Below are 10,798 nucleotides of genomic sequence, written 5' to 3'. Positions count from 1 at the left end.
TTTCTGCTTCCCTAACTAATGCAGTCTCAGGTCCCGCGCACAATTGGATTGGAGCAGAAGCTGTGTTCCACTCACCAGAAGTCTTAAGATCCTGTGGCGGGTGTTGTGGGTAGCTGGCCAGTTTTTTATTTCTTGATTTCTTCTTTGGCCCATGCATCATTCAGTAAAGAGTTTTTAAAGTTTTATTGTGGTACAGACAGGATAAGTGGGATGCTTTCAATCCTTTTTAATATTAAAGATTTGTTTCATTTTATTTTTAATGAAATCATTATGATAAAAATAAATATAATATTTTATTATTTGTCTAAAATAGACACAAAATATGAACCTTTTTTAGAAAAGCTTTCATGTGTTGCTCATTAGAAGTCTTTGGTGTTTGGATATAATATTCTATAGGTATTTGTTAAGTCCATTGAATGAATGATATCAATTACTTCTGTTGTTTTGGTTTAAAGTGGGCTATTGAAATCACCTAATATTAATGAATTGTTGTTAATCTATGTCTTTAAATCCAGTAGTAGATTATTGCTTTTTCTGGAATTGGATGCCCAGAGATTAGTACACATATGCTTAGGATAGGGGCTTGGTCTTCTTGGCTAATTCTTCCCTTGCTTAGAATGAGGTGTCCCATCTTCTCTCTTCTGATCAATTTTACTTTGAGATCAATTTTTATCAGATCTTGGGACACCAATACTTGCTGGCTTCCTGGTCTCATTTTATGTGAGTACTTTTGTCCTTTCTTTTACTCTAAGGGGGTACCTATCTTTAAAACTAAGATGTGTTTCTTGTAGACAACAAATGAATGGATTTTGTTGATTGATCCAGTCAGTCATTCTGTATTTTGATTATAGAATTGAGGCCATTAGTATTTAAAGTTATCATTTAGATCTGTTTTTTGATTATGGTCAAATTGTTGGTTTTGGCGTCCTTTGTATTCTTGGTAGTATTTAGTGTTTTAGTAATCATGATTTGGTATTTCTTTCCGCAGAATATAGCTTCCTTTATTTTCTTTAGGTTTAGTGTTTTGGATATAAAATGTTTTAGGTTGTTTGTGTCATGGAAAATTTGCCTTTCTCCTTCAATCCTTCAGAATGTTTTGCTGGGTATATAATTTTAGCTTGACTGCCACAGTCTTTTAGGGCTTCAATGCACTCCCTGAGGCTCTTCTAAGTCTCAAAGTTTCTATTGAGAGTTCAGCTGGTATTTTGATGGATTTTCCTTTATTTGTGACTTGAGGTTTTTTCCTTGCAGTTTCAATAAACTTTATTTTTAATGTATATTTAATGTTTTAACTATGATATACCATGGGGGTTTTCTTTTCTGGCTTTGTCAAGTTGGTGTTTTATGATTCTCATATTCATATGAGTGTATCTTTCTTTAGTTGGGGGAAGTTTTCTTCTATGATCTTGGTGAAGATCTCGTCTATGCCATTGACTTAGGATTCTTCTTCCTCATCTCTGTCTGTATTTGAAGGTTGAACAAATTTGAAGGTTTGTTTTTTCCATAGTGTTCCATATTTGTGGTGTGTTCCTTTCCTGTGCTAATAAATGTTGTTGTTTGTATTCCTTGTTTCCTTTGTCTAGAACCTCTGCTTTCTCATTGAGTCCGGATATTCTATATTCTGCTTGATTAAGTCTACTTGCAATACTTTGAGTTTTCTAGTTGGAATATTGAATTTTTCCTTTTTTTAAAAAAAATTGGAAATAGATTCTTTTTCTCACATAATATCCTGATTATTTTTTTCTCTCCCTCTACTCCCCCCAGCCCCACTGCTCCCACAACTGCCCTCTCATTCAGATCTACTCCCTTTCTTTCTCTCATTAGAGAAGAAAATACAAGAGATAATAATATAATATAATAACATATAAAAAGATAAAACCAAACCAAACTAAATCAATGTGAGGAAAAATACCCAAAGAGAAGACACACAATCAATTTGCACATTCATGAATCCCATAAAAACGTTACACTGAAAGCCATAATACAGATGCAGAGGACCTGATTCTGTGCCTGATGCCTCATATAAGGTTTGATCATATTGATTTAGAGGGCTTTGATTTCTCCTTGTCCTCTATCCCCTCTGGCTCTTACACTCTGTCTCCCTCCCCCGTCACAGGGTTGCCTAATTCCTGAAAGGAGAGATTACATAGAGCCATCCCACTTAGGGTGGAGTATTCCAAGATCTCTCACTCTGTACAATGTCTGGTTATGGGTCTTCAGATTTTTTTCTCATCTTCTGCAGGAGGAAGCTTCTCTGATGAAGGCTAAGCAGGGCACTAATCTACCAGTGTAAAAAGTGGAGAGTATCTTCCTGTACCAAGAATGTTAGATCATAGGGGTGAAGGCTCTATGTAGGTACCAGCTTGACTTCTTCATGTTCAATGAGTTGTTATAGGTATTATCTTCAGCAATAATGCCTTGCTGTCAGTTTATGGAGAATAGCCTATAGTCTTGGCAACAGCCTGAGTTGTGTTCAACAGCACACATTCAAATATAGGAAAGCTTGCAGTTAAGAAGTTTTTACAATGGTCTATAAAAATTTATGTTGAATCTTGCATTTTAAAAGTAGTCCAGTTTTACATTGCAATTGAAATAGCTGTTTCAAAATGCACTAATCAGCATAGGGGGTCATGATTTTTCCATAATCAATGGAAACTTTAATTTAAAAGCACATTTTGGTCAGGGGCAGCTTCTACCAGATAGCATAAGATCAGAAGTTCTAATGTCCCCCATTCTATTCCCATTACAGCCATTGCTGTATTGAATGTACCCCAACTCATAAAGTTAGAAGATACAAACTTGTACCCTACCCCCAGGCCAGCTCCCAGGCCACCACATCCTTCATAATCCTGAGGTCAGAGGATATTAAAATCACTTCCCTGCCTCAGACTAGACAGCACATGCATCTCAGCTGTGCTGTCAGAGAACAACTGACCTCTGCCAACCAGTGAAGTTCCCACTATACATCACATACCCTGGGTCATGAGGTCAGAGAATACATTGCCACATCCTGACCCTGGTGCAATCCCTTGTTCCCTTGGTAGCATAGAATCCAATTTGTGTGGTCAGAGGCCATTCCCTTGATCCTAGACCAAATCAGTTCAGTTGCTCCATTCATAATCTCACACCACGTGTCTACAGCTGAACTTCAAGCAGCAGCAAACCAAGTTGAGATGAGCCAAATGTAGGGAATTCGGAGAAGTCCAAAGTCTCACTTAACACAGATATGCCAGAGAGTTAAAACTAATCAATTAACTTTGTGTGTGTGTGATTTTCAATGCTAAAACACAAGTAACACAAAAGACCAAGACAATTATGTCTCTACAAAAATTACCAATCCCGTAAGCTTGACTGACTTCTACGATGGATAGTTTTCTACTAACTTCACAAAACTTAGAGTCCTTTTAGTAGAGGGAATCTCATTTGAGAAAATATTGCTACCAGACAGGCCTATGACCAAACCTGCAGTCATTTTCTTGATTGATGTTAGAAGGCCCAGTCCATTGTGGGTGGTAATTCCCCTGGGTAGGGGGTCCTAGGTTTTATAAGAAAGCAGGCTGAGAAAGCCATGGGGAGCAAGTCAGTAAGCAGCATATGGTCTCTGCATTGTTTCTGTATTCAGGTTCCTGCCCTGCTTAAGTTCTTGACCCAGCTTCCTCCTATGACAGAATTAATAAGATATGGAAGTGTAATCAAAAATAAATCCTTTCCTCTTCAAGTTGCTTTTGGTCATGTCATTTTATTTAAACAATAAAAACCCCAACTAAGACAGAAATTGGTTTCAGAATCATGCAGGCCTGCTATGACAGATGTAGGTATATACTTTGGGGAGGATTCTGAAAAGAACCATGGAGCTTTGGGCTGGAAAAAAACAGAATTCTCAGAGCTCAGTGGATATACTGTGGGTTCTTAGAGAATAACTCTGAGAACAATACAGATAAGGAAAGTCTGGATTATGACATTTTAAAGGGGATCAACGACTATCAGGGGCCACATGGAATAGTTTGGATTAAGAATCTGTGGAAGTAAAGTTTTTACTGAGACATCAAAGTCTTCAGGAAAGTGTTTCTTCAGGACACAGAAGCAAGCTATTATACAAAGGCAGCGGAGGTTGCAGTTGTGTCTCATGCTGCCAGCGGAATTTTGTAGTATAAGAGTTCTGTGGGTGGTACTGGCTTCAAGGAGGACATGAGGAAAAGCAGAGGCTTGCCTTGCCACTGTGAGAAGTTAGGGCAAGCCATTGGTGAAGGTCCAGCTTCAGCAGCAGTGAAAACCTCAGGACTGAAGGGGTCATGCACAAGTATGTCTCTATGCAACAAGCTGATTTTGCAATGAATGGCTGGCTAATCCAGAAAATTCTAAGGGACTCTAAGATGCCTGACACAGAGCTTTACACTGCTGGATTTTGGTTTTGCATTGATATGATTGTTTCTGTGCCCTGATTCTTCCTTCTTGGAATAAGAAAGTTTTTAACCTATTTTTGATTTTACAAGAGGTCACAGTTAAAATAGTTCCAATGTCTCAAAAAGAATTTGGGTTTTTAATAATTAATTTATATCTATATTACAGAGTCTCCTACCTCCTCTCCTCCCAGTCTCTCCCTCTTACCTCTCCCCCAACCTCATTCACCCCTCCTACCCTTCTCCTCAGAAAATGGGAGGCCTCCCGTGGATATCAACCAGTCTTAGCATATTAATTTGCAGTAAGAATAGGCACATCTTCTTCTAGACAATGCAGCCCAGTTAAGAGAAAGGGATGCAAAGGCAGGTAAGGTAGTCAGAGTTAGCCCCTGCTCTAGCTTTAGGAATCATACATGAAGACTCAGCTGCACAACTGTTATCATGTGTGCAAAGGGCCTGGGTCCAGCCCATGCATGTTCTCTGATTGACAGATCAGTCTCTATGACACCCCTGTAGACCCAAGAAACTGATTTTGTACGTTCCCAGAAAGACAAACATGGTAAATACTCACTTATAAGTTTATAATAGTCATACAGTACAGAAAAAACATGTGACAAGCAACAAACCAAAAGAAGCTAAGTAACAAGGAATGCCCACAGGGGAACCCTGAATCTCACTGAGAAGAGGAAATAGATTAGACATTGGGACTGCATGGAAGGAGGAGACTGGGTAGGAGAGGGAATGGAGATGGGATGAAGGGGGATGAGGTGTGGAAAGGTCAGAGGGAGAGAGTACTGGGAGAGACAACTGGAAGGAGAAGGAATCTTTAGGATGAGCTAGAAACCTAGGACAATGGAAAGTCCCAGGAATCGATGAGGAAGGCTAAGACTCTTAACAATGGAGGACATTGAACCTGAACCAGCCATCTCTGTAACCAGGCAAGATTTCCAATGGAAGGAACCATTAGACCCACAATTTTTGCTGCCTACAAGATGTGCAGGGGTAAATGATGGAGCAGAATTTGAGGGAAGGGCCAACAAATGACTGGTCAGCTTGAGTCCCATACCATGAGAGGGAGCCCACCCCTGACACTATTAATGATAGTCTGCTATACTTGCAGACAGGAGCCTAGTGTAACTGTCACCAGAGAAGCTTTACCGAGCAACTGATGGAAACTGATACAGAGACCCAGCCAAACATTAAGTGCAGTTTAGGGAATCTGCACTGTAAAAGAGGGAGAAGAAGGATTGAAGGAGCCAGAGAGGTCAAGGACACCACATGAATTTGGAGTATTTTGAAAAGACTTTGGGGTTTTTAGGGTAATGGTGAATATTTTATAGACACTGAACTTTTAAAGTATTTAAATTTGTAAAGATTGTAAGATTTTTAAAATTTAAGTTTTTGGCTTGTGATATTAATATTAACATACCATTTGGGAACAAACGTGTCAAATTTGCAGGGGTCAATTGTGCTGGGTAGTTGTATATTAACTTGACACAAAGTAGAGTCATTTCAGAAGAGGGAAACTCGATTGAGAAAATGCCCATACCATACAAGCCACAGGCCGTTTTCTTGATTGATGGTGTAGGAAAGTCCAGCCCTTTGTGAGTGGTGACAGCTCTTGGCAGGTGGCTTTAAGCAAGCCTTGGGGAGTAAGACAGTATTCATCCATGACCTCTGCTTCAGTTTCTGCCTTCCAGGCTTCTGCCTTGAGTTACTGTCCTGACTTCCCTCAGTGATGTAGTGTGACCCAATAGCTTTAAGATTAAATAAACTCCTTTCTGCCCCGTTTGCTTTTGGTCATGGTGTTTTATCACAGCAATAGAAAAACTGACTAGGATACCCTTCAATGATGGCAGCTTAGATAAAATTCCAGGTAAGAAATTCCAAAAGGATGATTATAAACATAGTCTAGTGAATCAGAGGGCACAAATAAATTCATGAATAAATTCATAGGGCATACAAACAATTATCCAAATGAATTCCAAGAGAACATAAACAAATAGTTAAATGAATAAGAAAGTTAATTCAGGATAGGAAAGTAGAATTCAATGTGGAGGTAGAAATATTGAAAAAAATACTAAACTTAAAAGATCGCTGGAACAAAAGACTTCAGAAGTCAAATGACAATCTCAGGGGGAAGCATGGCTCTTGGCAGAGTATCAGGATTGAAGACAAGACAGAAGCATTGGATCATTAATACACTAAAAAACCACGGGAATGGAAAATACAAATCTTTTGGAATCTTATAAAAAGTCTCAACCTGAAAACTGTGGTCATAGAAGGAGAAGAATTCCACATCAAAAACATAGAAAATATTATCTATAAAGTCATAGAAGAAAATTCCCCAAATCTATAGAAAGAGATGTCCAACCAAGTACAAGAGGAATACAGAATACCAAATAGATGGGACCCAAAAATTAACCCCATACATCATATAGTAGTCAAATCCTAAATATAGAGTGAAAAAGACTATGGAAAACTGCAAAAGAAAAGGAATGACTTGAATATAGATGCATTAGAATAGAGCCAAATTTTCAGTGGAAATTCTAAAAGCCTTCTGGCATGGAAAATGCATTTTAGGTTCTAAAAGCTTACAGCTGCCAACACACATAACTGCTACACCAAGCACAGCTATCTGTCATAATAGAAGGAGAAATAAAAACTTGCCATCACCATGGAGGAAAAGCAAAGTAAAAGAAGCCATGACAACTAAGCAAACTCTATAGAGAATGCTAGAAGGAAGTACTATGGATGCAAGAGTAAACATCTCCTAGAAGCCAAGGAGGAAAAGAATGATCCCAGAAGAGTTAATAAATAAAAGAGGAGTATTAAACAGCAAATACTACAAAATCAATAACAGAAAGCAATGCATATATTTTAATAATAAGCCTAAATACCAGTTCCCTGATCAAAGTACACAGAGTTGAAGAGTAAATCTGAAAACGGAACTCTTTTTTTTTTTTTTTTTTTTGCTGCTTCTAAGAAACATATTTCACCCTTAAAGATAGATAACAGATGGGGTGAAAGAATAGAAATACACACACACACACACACACACTAAAATTTTATTCAGAATTTGAAAATTTCAGGAAAACAGATTTGATTAAAAAATATTATGCTGAGTGACAATCCCAAGGCTCCAGATGCCATATGTTCTCTCATGTATAGATCCTATTTCCGAATTTTTATACTTTTGAATTTAAGTTGAAGTGTGTGTCTCTATAAAGGCTAAGAATCAAGAAAGAAATCACTGGGTTGGGGTGGGGGGAGGGGTTATAAAATACATGTGATATGACAGCAGATAGGCAGAGAAATAGGTGTGAAAAAGTTTCATAGAACCAGGAATGTGGTAGGAGTGGAGAGAAGGTTGACATTACTAAGAGTGTAGGAAAAAGCCAAATCAAAACCTACAGCTTTCTAAGTAAACTAAGAATGTAACTTAAACAGGTAATGAGTTTTAATAGCGGTGCCATGAATAGGTGGATAATTCTACTCCGAGAAGCCATAAGTTCTTAAACAAAATCCTAGTGCCAGGTATGTGATATGTTTCTAAGAATTGTTGACCAAAAAGGCTGCAGAGGCTCTAAGGAGGGGTCAGTAACAGACACTCAGTATGGACCTTGCATACTACAATAGTGACCTCTCAGGATATGCTCACTGGTTACAGGAGTGACATGACTATTTGAGGAACAACTTTCTGATAAGATTTGAAAACTGCCACATTTGAGGTAATACACACCCATGGCTGCCTTGGGGAGTGGGGGTGGGGTCTATTATGATGTTTTGTTAAAGGGACATGTAGTCATTTTTTTTCTTCTAAATACTCATGTTTATATTCATAGACTAATGATCTCCTTACCTTGGTCAGAGAAGCTCCCTTTTGTAGTTGGTGATGGTTATGAGAGAAGCTCAATACTGGCCAATGTGTTGAAAATAAGTAGACTTCAGAGCTCCCAGTTTCTTGTGGGATGTCTACATCACCCCACCCAAGTCCCAGAGAGCACCATGTAAGAAGGAGCAGAAAGGCTATAAAAATAGGATGCTCTTAGCTGGAAATGACAAGGCTGTTGTACTCATGAACACATAGTGTCTATGGTTACGGTTACCTGAAGAGGATCTACACAAAACTGGAACATTTAATCGTGGATGGCAAAGGGACAAATGAGGGGCTCTACTGTACCATGAGAAGCTCTTGGTAATTAATATTTGCCATGGTAAGGAGTCCTCTTTGTGAAAAAAAAGGACACAAACATAGGAGACAACCTACGAAGAAAAATGGGCTCAGTATCTAAAGAGTGAATATGACCACAACACATTATATACATATACAAAATGATCAACACAAAAAGCAGCCCTTCTGAGCAAACTTTCCCTATAGTGCAAGGCATAATTGGACAGAAGCTGTAGGGAAATCATGTGCTATATGTTGGGATTTGTGTATATTAATCCTCCATGTGGTCATTCCTTAGCATAAAAAAAAGTTTGGTAGAAATCTATACTGTTGTCCCTACTTCAGTTTCCGTCCTTCAGTACTATTGCACAGTAAAATGACTTATATCACAGAAAATAGTATATCACAGGCTGACATGTAGTCCCTTAGAGTATGTGCCTCGCATATCCAAGGCCATGAATTTAATTCCCAGCAATGGGAGTGAAAGCAAGAGTAAGTTACAGTTCTGCAATTTAAAAATGCTCGAAAAATGACTTTTCATATTTAAAAAATATTTCAGGAGGCAGATGTATTTAACTAGATTTAAACACTATACGGAATATATAAGTAGTGAACTGTGCCGTAGCAACCACTAATATGTGGTTTTGTGTACTAGTAAAAACGGAGTTAAATTGATTTATATATTTTTTAATTTTTAATTTCAAAATGTGTCCTCATGGCATTTTCATCACACTGAGAGCTGCCCTCCACCTCCATCTCCTCACCCTTTCTCCCTGTTACCGCTTTTACTCCTCTGCACTCCGTAGTCCCTCTTCTACTTTCAATCACAGGTGTATTACTTTCCCTCTCTCCCTTAAAGCTGCATTTGCACTTATCACGACTCACCCTTCTAGTTTCCTGACGTCTGTGTTTATTTCCACAGAAATACATATATGTAAAAGTGCACATAAGCCTGATGACCTTAGTTTGATCTTTTGACCCCTTCTAACTAGGTGGAAGGAGAGAACCAACTCTCTAAAGTTGACTTTCACATTCATGCTATAGCACATGTATGCCTTCAAGTGCATGTGTGTGCACATGCATGTGACTGTGAGCACACACACACACACAAACAAATAATAAGTTAATTAAAAGTTAAAAAGTACAGAACCACACTAAAAAGAGAACAAATAACTTTTCTGCGCCTCATTTTGTATATATTGCAGTTCCCTCATTTTTCTGCGAATTTCATAATTTTACCCTTACGGTTGAATAAAATTTCATTGTATATATGTATCAAACTTTTATTATCCATTCATCTGTTGATGAACATCTAGAATGACATTTTCTAGCTATTGTGAATATATTCATAATGAGCATGGGTGTGCCAGATATCTCTGGGGAAAGATATAGAATGTTTGGGGTATATGACTAGGATCAGTACAGTCAAGTCATTTAATAATTGTATTTTTAGCTTTTTGAGAAACCTCCAGACTGATTTCCATACTGGCTGTACTAGTTTATACTCTTGCTAATAAAATTAAGCTTTTATTCCCCTACATACAAGTATTTTCTGGTTTTGTTTTCTTAGTAATAACCATTATGACTAAGTCTAGTAGACTTTAAAATACTTTTAATTTGCATTTCATTGATGGCTAAGGATACCAGTCACTTTAAAAACATTTATTAGGCATGTTCCTTTATTCTTCTAGGAACTCAAATTGGTTCCACAGCCCATTTTTATTGGGTTGTTTATATCCTTGTCATTTACTATTTAAGTTATTTTTATATTCTAAGTATGAATACTATGTTTTTTAACTAGGAATTTGAGATATTGATTATTCAGAAGTTTATTGAAATATATATATATATATATATTGCCATTTTGATAATTTTGTAGTTTCATGTTTTCCTATTTTCTCTAGATATATTATTATTTTAGTGGCATTTTCCCAATTTTTTATTAGGTATTTTCTTCATTTACATTTCAAATGCTATCCCAAAAGTCCCCTATACTCCCCCCCTGCTCCCCTGCCCACCCACTCCCACTTTTTGGCTCTGGTGTTCCCCTGTACTGGGGCATATAAAGTTTGCAAGACCAAGGGGCCTCTCTTCCCAATGATGGCCAACTAGGCCATCTTCTGCTACATATGCAGTTAGAGGCATGAGCTCCAGGGGTACTGGTTAGTTCATATTGTTGTTCCACCTATAGGGTTGCAGACCCCTTTAGCTCCTTGGGTACTTT

This window comes from Mus caroli, chromosome 4 (assembly GCF_900094665.2).
Source record: "Mus caroli chromosome 4, CAROLI_EIJ_v1.1, whole genome shotgun sequence".
NCBI lineage: Eukaryota > Metazoa > Chordata > Mammalia > Rodentia > Muridae > Mus > Mus caroli.
Note: the sequence above shows the minus strand (reverse complement) of the source record.